Source organism: Macrobrachium rosenbergii, chromosome 13, assembly GCF_040412425.1.
Source record: "Macrobrachium rosenbergii isolate ZJJX-2024 chromosome 13, ASM4041242v1, whole genome shotgun sequence".
In the NCBI taxonomy this organism is placed as follows: domain Eukaryota; kingdom Metazoa; phylum Arthropoda; class Malacostraca; order Decapoda; family Palaemonidae; genus Macrobrachium; species Macrobrachium rosenbergii.
In genome coordinates, this window is record NC_089753.1 from 66,199,914 (window position 1) to 66,211,858 (window position 11,945).

Consider the following 11,945-nt stretch of genomic DNA (forward strand, 5'->3'; position numbering starts at 1 on the left):
TCATTCTTATTTTTAATAAAAATACGCAGTACTGTACATATTGACTTTACGTATATCATATTGTACTTTATAAATTTTACCTAACTAGTATGTAAGTAGAGGAGCATACACAATTTATATATATATTTATATATATCATTATATATAATAAAATATATATATATATATATAAAATACATATATATATATATTTTTTACAGTGTATATATGTTGTATATATATATAAAATTATATATACAGTACTGTACATATTGATATTTACGTATATCATATTGTACTTATATAACAAATCAAGGTATGAATAGCCGTTCGGATATATATATATATAACTATATATGTATATATTATAGGATATATCATATATATATATATATGTATATATATATATATATATATATATATATATATTATATATATATATATATATATATATATATATATATATATATATATATATATATATATATATATATATATATATATATATATATATTAGTTATATATATATCAGTTAGCTTGTGAGTGATTGCAGCTACTCCTGATAGTGCTTCAGTAGGAAAAGTATTATACGCCGTATTCTAATAATAGTATCAGATAAAGAATAAATCTAATGATTCATACGAGTTCTAGCGCTCGATTGTCCAGAAGAGGATTTACAGTCAACCCAACTTAATCTTTCACGTAAACCTTAATATAGACGTTTGATGATGTCAGTGCGTTCTGTGTAATAAGCTGACAAGCTCTTCCTACGTTTCTATTTCAGGAGAATTTTTCTTATCTATAAGGGATTTGATAACTGGCAATCGCTGACTGGAGACTCTTGACAGAGGATATCATTCTCTTCTATTCCTTTTATCTTGATTTGAAGGTATTATTGCTTCCACAATTCAACCCCTATTTAGGCATTAACCAATTATTATGGTTGTTTGAAAGGAGAATCATCTGTTCAAAATAAACTTTTCCCCTCTTTGAAAAGAAATATATACATCAGAATAAAGAAGAGGCTGTCAGCACACTTCCATCTGCGTTATTATTTTGAGTTTGTTTTTTGATAAAGGGAATATTTCCTGATTTATTGAGCAAAGTAAATTGATTAACGTTTCTTCGCACTCCCTTTGTTTTTTCTTATAGGCTGTCGAAATCTTATCATTACTTTGTTTCATTCTAAGAAAGTTTTGATATCATCTTTATTCGAAGGACACCATTGAATGTGTATGTTTTAGTCACATTTATCGTACTCGACAAATATTTTTATTTCGTCATTGATTTCTTCATACAGAAAAATTAATAATCGTGTTTCTCACGATATGCTTCTTGGCTGTTAATGGGTCCGAAGCATATGCTTCCCATTCTTTTCTTTTTTCCTCCTTCCATACTGGAGATTGCACTGCTTTAAACTTTTGCTTTTGTCTTTTGCCCTTAATAACTCTTTATTTGCTTTAAATTTCTGTCATACCCTTAAATGAAACAGATGTATCTTTTCCGTGTGTATTCTCTTAATTTTGTATTCCCATTAAGATATCAGACATAAAATTTATCTGAATTTAGATGGAGCCTATATCTGGAAAAACTATTCATTAGAATGAAAAAATTTGGACTGCTAATCCGAGGACTGAAAATTAGTTATAATGTCGAATGATGAGTTTCTGTCTTTCGAGGGATATCAGAGATGTCTGTTTACAAAGATGCGTTAGGAATACAACGGTTGTATTTCCTGCAGATTTATATTTTCTACATTTCTAGAAAATCATCTTTCCTTTCTGATGCCTTTTGAAATAATAATCCACAAAACTTATTTATATTAACGTTCCTAAAACAGACTATTCAGGTGGACAAGCCATCTTCTTTCATTTTACCTCCCATGTGAATGAAGTGCATCTGAAGTGCTTTTGTATCAGAAGACGTTTCCTTTTGTTCAAGATTGTCTTTAAATTTTCTTGTAAAATTGTTTTATACCCCTCGAAGAAGAATGGGAGAACATTGACTTAGGTCAGTTTTACATTTTCTATTCATGTTTTTCTTTGTCTCCCTGACTCAGGCAACGAGGCTACGTAAGACACATATAAGAAGTATCTCACCTGTCAGTAAGTAAGAGTAGAACTGAATATTCTTTTGTTCCTTTACTCTACACCTTATTCGAGAGAAAAAAAATAACAGGATAATGGCTGCTGTCACATTCATTCTTTAATTGCTGTGTCGTAGATGAACCCCTTGGTAAATATGTCCACACATTAGGCAGCTTCATACGCATGCTCAGAAGGCTGACCAGTATTGCACTGACCCCATACACACGCGCGTTATTCAGTCGTTTCTGTTTGCACTAACTCTTGCTCTTGCCGGATATTATGTTCCCTCCTCTCCAATGCCTCTTCCACCCATGTACCCAACACCCAATTCCGGTCTCATAATACTTCGGAAGTATACACTCTTTACCAACCTGTCATCCCCAGTTCTTTCAAACTGACCATAACATTTCCAAATATTCTGCCTATCTTTACCCTTTCAGCAATACAAACCACAATTATCCCTTTTCCAACTTATCTTTACGTTCTCACCTCTTCAGTTCTCCTTGTAGAAATGGTTCATATCAATAGCTTCGACTTTTTCACTCCCCTCTGCCTCCGGCGTAGTGCCGTTCCCTGACAAAATCCGTTGCATGTATTTTGCCCTGAGTACTGCAATGTGTAGCTGGTCTTCAGTCGACCATAGTGAGTTACAACCACGGTAAAGGGTATGAGACTAACAACCTAAATCGTAATTACTGTCTGGGAACTACAAAGCTAACACCTTAGTCCAAGAAGATAAATAATAAATTTTGATATATACACTGACTGCAACTCGTGACGACATTTGGATTATTGCTTTTTCATAAGATTTTTATTCAGGTTTGGATTTATTTTCATGACAAAAGAATAAATAATTGGCATATTACGTCTTTGGTTTTCTCGTCTGCTTTGTATGCTGATGACCACCAAGGGATACCAGGTGAGGTCTGTATATAACCTTTCCTGCCATCTAGGTGAGTGAAGAGCAAAAATCACCGTTCACATAAAACGTAAAACAATCTCACACCAGCTTCCTAGACTTTACTAGATAAGGCTATGATCCCTCATTTATCATTTTTGATAAAACTGATTAACGTAGTTGTTAATATACTTAATACTGAACAGTTTCAATTGTGCTCTGCTCTTTCTTGGTCCTGAATCATTGCGTCCTTCAGCGGTTTTAGAAATTCATTCCAATCAAAAAAAAAAAAAAAAAAGTGAAGGCAATCCAGGCCAGACTTAGGGTTTCTGTAATGGGTCGAGTGAAGTGAATGGGAAATGAATATGTTTCCAGGCGTAAACGTGAAATCGAATTAACCTCTGGATATTGGCTGATTCACCAAGAGCTTTAGACTTTCCGGCCACTGGGCTGGTATAAGATGAAGAGGATATTTCACTTTCTCTCTACAGTTATGTAAAACAGCTGAGACTCGTTTAAGATGGGAGATAGGGGCCGGGAACGAGTAGGTTCTTAGCAGACGGGGGAGAGGGAGAGGGAGGAGGGTAGAGAGTGTTTGATAGTCACGATGATGATGCTAATTAACTGTCAACGTAGAATAGTAACGTTTTATGCAAAGTATGTGAAGGAAAATGGCGAGTCAGTGAAGTAGGTCGTTGTATGTTTATGAACTGACTTGGGAACAGAATTTTCATCTATCATTTACCAGTCGGAAGATCAAAGGACATTCAATTCCGTTACACGTTTGTTTTTCTTTGAAGATTTTTCTTTTAAAAATGCAGCTTTTTCTTCTAGAAAAAAACAAGGTTAGCAGTGGATGCTTATATTTAAGGTTGGGTTAATCTCAACATGAAAGTAGCAACAACAGTAATGGAATGAAAAAATCATTGTTGAAGCTCTAGTCTGCGCCGGAGAGTTCGGTGCTTTGTCCCAGAAAAAAATATAAATCTTTGTGGGAGGCTATTGATTTCTTTTATTGCACTGAAAAATAAAGCATTGCTTTCTGGTTATAATTAGTTTACTGATTTTTTTTTATCGCTAAAACAAATACAGTTTTCTGAAACATTTTTGCTCATTATCTCGACTTCATTGAATCAATCTAATTAAATTGTTTTGAATAAGAGTAATGCCCTTAACTCAATGCGGATCAAATGCAGTTCATATCCCTCCGTTTATGTATTCAGACTTTGACACGCGCTTTTTGTGTCTTATGCACTAAATTTCGTTCAACAAGCTGGTAAGAACTGCGTGACTTCCCTTTTTATAGGTGCCTGATTTTTATCACTTAGTATAAACAAAATTGAAAGGACTAGTTGTATTACAGTAAAAAAAAAAAAAAAGCCTCCTTTGTTACTCTGATGATTCGGTTGCATGGCTTTAAGACATTCATGAGAGAGAGAGATAGAGAGAGACTTAAAAGAAGGATCGTCGGCGAACAGGAGCCTTAGTGGAAACTTTAAACATACTTGTGTAAAGGCCGAGTCACCGAGATATTTTCCCATTTTAAACTCAAAGTGGCAAACCCAATCCCATCTCTGGTCTGGAGCTTTCATGCTAGCAAATGTTTTTCTCTGGGGTGTGACTTTTTTAGTTTTCTGTAAAAGAAAACAAATGGGATGGCTTTGTCTGTCCGCATTATTTCTGTCCGCCCTCAGATGTTAAAAACTACTGAAGCTAGAGGGCTACAAATTGGTAGGTTGATCATCCACCCTACAATCATCAAACATATAAAATTGCAGCCCTCTAGCCTCAGTAGTGTTTTTTTAATTTTATTTAAGATTAAAGTTAGCCAATGTCGTGAGTCTGGTACCGCTATAGGTGCCAAAACACACGCCACCACCTGGCCGCAAATTCCTGAGATGTATGCTAGTAATGCACCAGCCCTGTTTTTTTTTTGGGGGGGGGTGGGGGGTGTGGGGGCCATGCCCCTAGGTTAGGTTAGGCTAGGTTAGGTTAGGGGAGATTAAATAAGATATATAGGTGTAAGTTGGGTGTGGGAAATATAATGAGATTATTTTCAAGAAAATTCTATGGTTAGTTTTTAAGACATGGCGTCCCACTTTTTCTGGGTCCCGGTATTCGGTTACATTTCGGGAAAATGCCACCGGGACGTGGCTGAAAGATTCATGGGCCGGAGCTGAGAGTTTCTTACGGCATCATGCTCTGTACAGAAAACGCGACTGCGCCGAAGAAACTTCGGCTCATTTTTTACTTGTTTGATTTTGGAAACGATTTGAAGTTTGTTTAGAGTTTTAAACCTGTTTGGGAAAGGTTATTAAAAAAGAATGTTGTTTCCCTCATTCACACTATATTCAAGAAATCCGATGATGCTATCTCCAGCAGCTGGCAGGCTTCTTTTGGAAAAGAAAGAATAGTATCCCATGATATGATGTCTTCGGCAAAATTCTACATTTTTCACTTTACTGTAGGTGTCTGTGAAGTGATGTTTGTTGTTTGTCAGTTCAGCAAACGCTCTGATGTTCGTAAAATGGAGCCCAGACCTGCAATCAGATGGACGAAAGGCAATCGAAAAACGTTCAGAGTCGAAGAAACAAAAATTGGGAACATTTGTCCCGCGTTTCAAAAAAAAAAATAAATAAATAAAAAAAAATTGTCCATATTGGTGAAGTGGGAAAAATTATAGAAATTAAGGAAATTAATGGAGATAATCTAGGTAAGGACTGCTTTTTGCCCATATCAAATGAAGATAATATAGATATATCTTGAACACATACAAAGAAGTTTAGGATGTTAATAAAATCGGGCTTTCAGATCAAAAGCTGGACGACACCGCCAAACGCTGATGTAAGTTACCTGGAAAATTGCTAGAGAATGTTGCATTATGAAGAAGTTCATTATAACTTGATATGTAAGAAAGATTAAACAAAAACTAATTCTGCTTACAGTATTCAATAAGGAAGTAATTTTTCAGTAAAGGAAGATATAGACCATCAAAGGGAGAAGCTGGAATTGGCAACTGCCTCACCCACAGATCCTCCGAAGATTACTAACATAGTTAGGTACCTGAAAATGTAATTTCCAAAGTTCACCGCCATTAATGCTCGAATAATGTCATCAGATTCTTTTGTCGTGCAAGTTTTCGATGCATTATGTAAAGTTAAATAAGTCCAAGAAAGACTGAAAATCATAAATATATTTGTGTTGTAACCCGGCCGCTATAGGTATAACAATAGTAATTATGTTCTGGCTGCTTGTACATAGCATGATTGTTCTCACTAATATGTACAATCATGCTATCAATTGGGGAGGGGCAAAAAGGATTGTATACTCTAATAACACACTGGAAAGGAATATAATTGAATCTAGCTTTATAAAAGAAAGTTACAGCCATGATATGAATATCAGTCAAGGGATGTATAAACTTGATACTTTAATATCCAAAGAAATTTGTAAATGTTTAAATTTTAAGGTAGGGCGTAGAGATGTATAAAAATAAGATTATCATATTTGTAAACACAGTATGGGGCAGCAGTGCTTATGACTTTCCAAACTCCGCCTCCCTGACACCTGTCAGGTGTGGATCTGTTGTCGCCTATGGTCGGTATGTTTATCAATATTGTCCCCTGAGAGTATTTTGTGATTTTTAGCCAAATGAGTTTTGAAGGCCACTCCTACCTTAACACTAGCCTGTGGGTGGATATGTAGTATCTAACGGTTGTGTATGTTCGTCAGTACTGTTCCTGTAGTATACATATGTGTGACATCTAATACTCTGTATCAGTTCTTCGTCAATGGCTTGTAAATAAAGTCGAAACCGGTCAGGACCTACACTCCATCTCTTATTTTTCACCTGTGGTAATATATATATGAGATATATATATATATATATATATATATATATATATATATTATATATATATATATATATATATATATATATATATATATATATATATATATATATATATATATATATATATATATATATATTATATATATATATATATATATATATATATATATATATATATATATATGATATATATAATATATATATATATATATATATATATATATATATATATATATATATATATATATATATATATATATATATATATATGACAGCCAATTCATGATATGAGAAATCAGATGATGGATTTATTGGTTATTTTAGACTGGTGTATTACACCACATAGATAACCATAAACCTTAAGGAAGAAAGCAGTCTAAATATTTCTAATTCCCAAGAACTATTGTTATAGCATTGGAACTTATCAAATGCAAAGGTTGCACACTATCAGACCCTTTGCTATGGCATGAACAGCAAACTGATATTTCAGAGAATGAAAATGTTCTTGAGTTGCCAGTTAGCTTCAAGTTTTCATGCAAACTCCCGCCAGTGATAAAATTATCTCTACGAAAATTAGTCCCAATTTTGCGCTCACAGGTGCAACTGATGGCTATTCATTGTTGGAACTCATGTCTCAGGAGGTCTAATTTCTTTTCAAGATAACCAAAGGAAAAATGAGCCTCCGTTCAACTTTTGATTATAATATGTGCATGTTTGACCGCAGGCGGTGTTGATAAGATGGCCAGTTTTATTTCTTTCTCGTCATAGTTTTCCAGGCTCTTAGATACTGGTACGAGACTTACCTGGAGAACCTTTATTCTGTACCGTGATAGAAAAAGATTAAAAACAATCTTGATTATATTCCTGTTGCCGGGTGTTTTCATTGTGTGAATATAGCGTCTTTGTTCCCTTTTCCCTACTAAATTTTCTTTGCTCGTGTCCTAACAGCAACGAATATCAGAAAATATATTTTTCTACACTGAACCTTTGGGTGTAAGAACTTTTCTTGTCTTCAGTTCCGTTATAATTTTCCTCTTACTTATATTCTGAATGTTTATTAATAGATTTTTCGAGCATTCAAGTTCTGCACTTTTTTGGTGAAATTCTTTACGGGTTCTGAGTAACATACAGTTTTATGAGTGTGAAAGATAAGGAAAACAAGAGGATTTTTATCTGAATTTATGAGGACAAATACCTCGAGCAAGTAAAATATAAAATGTTTTGCATGATATGGCTAAGAGATTTTGCATAAACCAGGTTCAACAAAGCAACGCAGCATACATTTTATTGGACCATGTTTTTAACAACGGAAATGGTCATCTAATGATTTTTATATATTCTAAGTGATATAAAATATCTTCCCGAGTAAACTCAAATTCGTCAAATGTAGAAAGATAGTTGGTTGGTTCTTAACAAGAACCTCTTCTGAGAAGTCACCAATACTAACTATCAATGCAGACTGAGCTAATATTTCAGAATATGAAATCATAAAAGTAGAACTAAAATTCAACACAAAGGTTATCAAAATCGGTCGTGGAATATTTTCAGTTTGGCGCTTGTGACTTTCAAGTGACGAAATCATCACACGCATATTTGCTAATTAGCTTCCTCACCTCAATTGATGTAATTTATTTAGTCAATATAAATCTGAATTTAAGAGTTTTAGAAAATTAATATCTCGGTTTTGGAAATTTCTTGGGGATGGTCCAGAGAAATAAGGCCAGAAAGACTCGTCTCTGGTGTCCGAGGGAAACGCCAAACAAACCAATAGTACCTTTTCAAAATGACTGATAAAACTGTATTCATTAACTGATTTCAAAAATTATCATAAAAATATTTACGAACGTTTAGCTAGTAGTAAATCAATAAAAAAGTTAAATTAAATAGATATAATAAATATACATAATCAAACATATTACGGCAGCAAATACCATAAAGGGAAAATGAGTTACGGTCGAGACTGCAGGCGAAAATGTTCCATTAAATGTTAATTAAACAATGGTCAAGTTAAATTAATACTTACCGATTCATTAAACTTTTGTCAGCAGGCGATCACAAGATGCACAGTGACTCTGTTGACAGAAGAAGAAAATATGCAATAATCAAATAAATAGTTCTCAGCCTTTATATAGTACCTGAGCTTTATTTAAGTAATATTTGCGAATATAATTTATTATTTGTTCGTAATTATTTTACGAACTCTTTATATTTTATTTTATAAGCTCATCATAAAACGCTATAAACAATAAAAAACTTTATTGATGTAAATCATATATTTTCATACTTATAATTTGCACATACAAATTTACAAATCGATTAAAGATTTAAAAAGTTCTAGTGATACAAATCATTTACTGACACAGTTATAATGTGTACACACAGAAAATACTTTAGCTTCGAATGACAAACTTACAGTAGATAATGTGAACGGTGACACATCTGTAGGAGTTAAATCATAACTGGTCACTTCATGATCAATTTTAAAAATATGCGAGAAATTATATAAAAAACTTATATTCAAAAAAATTTTAAGATGGTAGCTGGTATTTTACAAATTAATATAAGAGTATCTCAAAAATAAATTTAAACCCAGATTTTTCTCTTCGGATGTTTAAATACAGCCAATTGAATATTTGGAAGTTGTTTAATGACATTTCTTCACAGATGTTTTGTCATGCTTGATGAAGTCTTAGTAGGCAGAATTAAATATAATAGTCCTTCTATGTACAAGGTGCTATGAAACCGCTCAGAAGTACCTTAGGAGAGTTGAAATTTCCGTGTGAATGCGTCAACGGGTAACTGCTAGGACTGTCATACGACTTCATTATATAAAACCCGAATTTCTTTGTCATAACGCACTTCTTTTCACGGTAGATGCTTAATGGTTGTCTGATACACCAAGCAGTTTGAAAGACTATGGAGATATCTTTGGATGGGGTAAAATCATATCCAAATTTAATGGACGTTTTTGGGTAATGACATTGTTCTCTTTCCTTCAAGCGCTTCCTTTACCTAACCCTCGAGGCTGAATAAAAGGATATTTTAGGATATAAAACTTAAACCTTTTCTAGAATTCTATTCTTATATCAAAGGCTCAAAAAATATTAACATTGCGAGTCCCTAATCCACGTATCAGTTGACCTGGTAAGTTCCTTTCAGATCTTGTAAGTTTGGGCTACCCCTTGATGAAAAAGTTTAGGCCAGACAACCTATTTTTGAATTCGTACTTGTCGGCCTCAAGAATATGGATGGTTTTTAGACTTTGGCTGACAAAGTTTTGTGGGTCAAGGGAAAGTTCATGAAAATCCGATATTCATTTAGTAGATGCGAAGAGCCAAAATACTGTGAACAATGTTCCAGTCAATGAATAATTTTTCACATGAAATAGTTACTAAACTGAGCACTAAACAAGATACTTAACTAGAATGGGAATAATGACAGTGTTTTTTTAGCGAGATAATACGCCAAGATTATTAGTGAAATGTCTTTGATACTGGAAATCACCTGAAAGAGAATTCTGCATAGAAGTGCAAAGAACTGACCGTTCTTGAAAGACTTATGCTCAGGAATTGGTCTGTCCAACATGAAATATAAAAATTTATAAACTCAAGTAGGAACTACTGGAAGATTAACAACGCATTTTTTTTTAATATTTGATATAATAATAAACACGTCATCGTACGGAACAAGACCATAAAAAAATAACTAAAAAATTAAAATATAATTTCAGATAATCTCCTCAGATATTACTGTATAAAACTGATAAAAAAATGGAGTTCCAAGTCCTTCGTATTTATTGTTCCATTCATTCCTTATTTCTGCTTCATTGGCAATGTATTTCGGGTTAACCAGAATTTCTGTGTAGTCATTGAGGTTCAAATGAGTTCATGATATATGCATCGTATTTTTACCATATGATACCAAGAAAAAATTAGAACCTTTATTAATTTAGCATTATTCACCAGAATTATTTCCATACATGATGTTTTAAAAGAGGACCACTCGAGTAAATCAAAGTTGATGAACTTTTTTGGTTCTGGTCTGGTAGATGAGTAACTTGTAAAACAGTAAGTCCCGCAACCTCACAGCGTATTTATAAAAAAAAGAAAAACATGTTTACAGCCGTATTATTATTCAAATTAATAAAATCGTCAGATTTTTTCCTTTCATTATGAAAAAAACAGATTCCTATATTTTGTGACATGAAATACCAAACTCAAAAAATGAAAATGTTGCACTCAATGCATTTAAATTCTACTGTAGATGTCTGTTCCACACTTTATTCACTAAGTGGTTTAAAATACCATAAAAATCGTTTGCATAGCTTTCCATCTTTTAATTTTTTTCCTACAATTCCATTCGGTAACGTTATGCAGAAGTACAGTTCATCTGACATTGAAGACCTGAGGAAAACAAACTGGCCGAGCAGCAGAATCCTTTAATGAGGCAACGGTATTGTATGGGAAATAGGCCATTAATGAGGAAATGGCAGTGAATGGGATATTACAGATAGCAGCGCAACATCGATATTCCTCTCAATGTGTATTCATTGCTGCATGATGAGGTTTATGCCCTCTTGCTTATGTAAGGAAGATGTAAGATACCGAACAAATTTACATCTTCCTTTCGCTGTTATGTAAAACACTCAACACTCAAGAGAGAGAGAGAGAGAGAGAGAGAGAGAGAGAGAGAGAGAGAGAGAGAGAGAGAGAGAGAGATTAAAAGGCTCTCTCGTTTTCAGTTTCATCAAAGCATGCATTTGGACGGAGTAATCACAAACATCCGCTCTGTCGCTCTCTCTCTCCTCAGCCCACCTGCAACCGGCCACACTCATCTGTCAACCAGGTAATAATTCACCGCTTAAATTAACACAGACAAATTGGATTTTGAAGGTTCGAGCCCATATCGTTCTTTCCTCTCCCGGTTAGGGATCGAACACTGGTCATTCAATTGAAAAATGAGAATGTTACCACTTGCAATACTTGCACTACGAGGCAGAGAATTTTTCGATTAAAGTTCATGTATCGGATGTTTGTTTTTTGCAACAACAAGAACATAAGCCAAAACAACAAAACAGAGTCGTTTTCAGTTTCATCAAAGCATGCATTTGGACGGAGTAATCACAAAC